We start from the raw sequence: 2,785 nt of genomic DNA, 5'->3' as shown, positions 1-2,785 counted from the left end.
CTTACTGACTTGATTTCACTTGTGCTGTGGACCAAACTTCTGGATCATTCTTTGCCAAGCATTCCTAGTTTTGTATTTTACCACTACATTTTTGGTTTGATTTTTCAGACACAGAATGTATCATGAAAACATTTAACAAAATGTTCCTGGATAAGACTAATTATTTTGTATTATTTTATTTAATAATGACATTCAGTTGTCTGCCTGAAAGTATATAATGCAAGTGTTGTGTAACTCGGGAAGAGTAATTACTGTTGTTAAACCAGCCCATGTGCAGTATTAGTACGTGGAAATCAAGTACAGCCAAGTTTGAATAAACAAGATGTCATCCTCAAGAAATAGTCTTATGTTATTGATTGGATTCATAATATTGATGTAGATGAGTTTATAGTGCAGTAAAGCTGGATGGACAGCGTCCCACAAGAGGAATGCTAACATTCACAGATTGTGTATTCAGAACTGAGACATGGACGTGCAGATTTCGCTTAAAATGGTTAAAAAATGATTTTGCGCTTACTGCTGCACTGAGCTTGCTCAAATTTTGCAGGAAAATTGAGTTTTGAAGTCTATGTTGTTCAATGTAACACTTTACACAGTTAATTCCGAAGTTGCCTTCATTTATGGGGATGCAAACAATTGCCGCGACGGCGCATTGTTTGGGAATCACTGTTCTCTGTCACATTACTCTTCGCCCGCACTAGCAGAGCTGCACAGCAGCTCTATTTGCTCCGGGAGTAGTTAAAAGAATTATGCAAATCCAATGCACATCTTGGAATCTATGTGAAGCGAAGCTTTCGTGAAGCAGTTGATTAAATGCTATAAATTTGCCCATTTCATTTCTGTTTCTTTGGCGTAAAGGAAGCTAGCGCGCGCATGTGCTCTCGCGCACCCATGCTATGCAGTGTGACACACGCGGCAACCATCTCAAAGAGTTAGTTGGCGTTGGCATGATAGGAGTACTATACGTACGATTGTGGTCTAACGGTTGTACTGGCTGTTGTACTGGGGGACCAAGGTTCGGGCCTACCATTGGGCATGTAATTAAAAAAAATTTTTTTGAAGTGTGAGCGTTTCGGCAAGACAGCAGCAGCACCCAGCAGCCACAGTCGGAAAAAGAAAGTCTGGGAAGGTTTGGAAAAAACGCTTTGCTTCATAACTGAACAGAAAAAGTCTGACGCTTTGCTTGGACAGTAATTACTTAAGTAGATTATTGTGCAAAACATATGGCCACAAAAGGAATACACTCGTAGACAGGATAGGCACTGTCCTGTCTATGTGTGTATTCCTTTTGTGGTTGTCTGTTTTGCACAAGAATCTACTTATTTACTGTCATGCATCTAGCCCAGCAACTTGGTTCTTACCTTGCTTGGGATTGTGAAGAGGTGGTACAATGGCAGGGTGCCCCCTAGCATAGGCTTACGTTGAAGTGCTTGATGCTCTGTGATAGGTTTGCAGCTTCGTCAAGGTAGTGCAGGATGGGTAGGCGAAGTCCTTGTTGCCTCCTGCATTGAGTCGGGCCTGAATACCCCAAGGGCACACATTGAAAGACATGAAGACCAAAGCGCAGCCTCATAAATGGTCGCCAGTAGAAGCTTTAGAGCTCAGGCCTGCAGCCTGAGCCTCTCTTCTGCAGCCGGTCTACTGCCCGACACCTCATCCAATGCAATTTTCCCTCCCTTTTTTTCAAAACGCTGCGAGATATGTCATGATTGGGCATTCTTTTGCAATTTTTGCAATGTGTGTGCTCATGCCAGAGCCTGCCATTCATCATCATTGTTGACAACAGACTGGCCCTCCAACTTGGCACATATGAACATCACACATCTTAGAGGCTTCATGGTGTCTGTGTGTTTCCTCAAGGAAGCTTCAAATTGGGCCAAAAATATACTCAATCTTTTATGTTAACCATGCATTTTGATGTTGCTGAGGTCAAGCTTCCAACTACATCCATGATAAGGTACTACCTCTCTGCTAGGCGTTGCTAAATAATAGAGCCCCATCCCATGGAGGCCGTCATTGTGTTCAAGAAAGGTTTGTCAGTTGGCACAATACAAATGAGCGTTTAATCAGCCGTACTTATCTTGAGTGTCATCTGCATCGTAGTCGAGATTTTGGCACCAGTTGGAGGAGTTAACTCCCCGAGACAAGTACAGGCATCCATAGCTGCTGGAACAAAATGTAATGAAGTTTCTTCAAGGGATGGTGTGCTGTTTACAATAGAAAACTCGTGCGATGGATACCTTTATATCATATTTTAATATTGTCCTCTGGTGACAAGTTGTTTCAAACATTTTAGCAGTAATAATATATGGAGGAACCTACCACATTAGACGGGTGGATCTCCCAAAGGAGCTCAGCTTCTCTCAAGCAGAACAATGAAGGAAAGCCACAGTGAGGATCCATTCTGTGTGTAACCAAACACCTGCTTGAGATTATTCCAGCTGGTTGTGGGCCTTTGTACTTGTTTCTCATATCCGCCAATTGTATTTTTATGTAGTGAAAAGCATTCAAACCTGCCATGGAAGGCACATCATATGAGTCTGTTACATGTATTAGGAATCACTTTTGAAATGAATAGCTGAATGATATTGTACCCACAAGCTAAGTCCTCTAGGCCTTGAGGGTATCTAAATGAGGTAAGTAAATTAATAAAGTAGGGGTGTGCACATATTTCAAATATGCATCGAATAGTCTTTATTCGATTCGTATTTCACTATTCAAAATTGTTTAATATTTGTTCCGTTCTAATACTATAAGGGATCAAAATAGTTGTTGCAGTGTACAG

Source organism: Dermacentor silvarum, chromosome 1, assembly GCF_013339745.2.
Source record: "Dermacentor silvarum isolate Dsil-2018 chromosome 1, BIME_Dsil_1.4, whole genome shotgun sequence".
NCBI classification, from domain to species: domain Eukaryota; kingdom Metazoa; phylum Arthropoda; class Arachnida; order Ixodida; family Ixodidae; genus Dermacentor; species Dermacentor silvarum.
Note: the sequence above shows the minus strand (reverse complement) of the source record.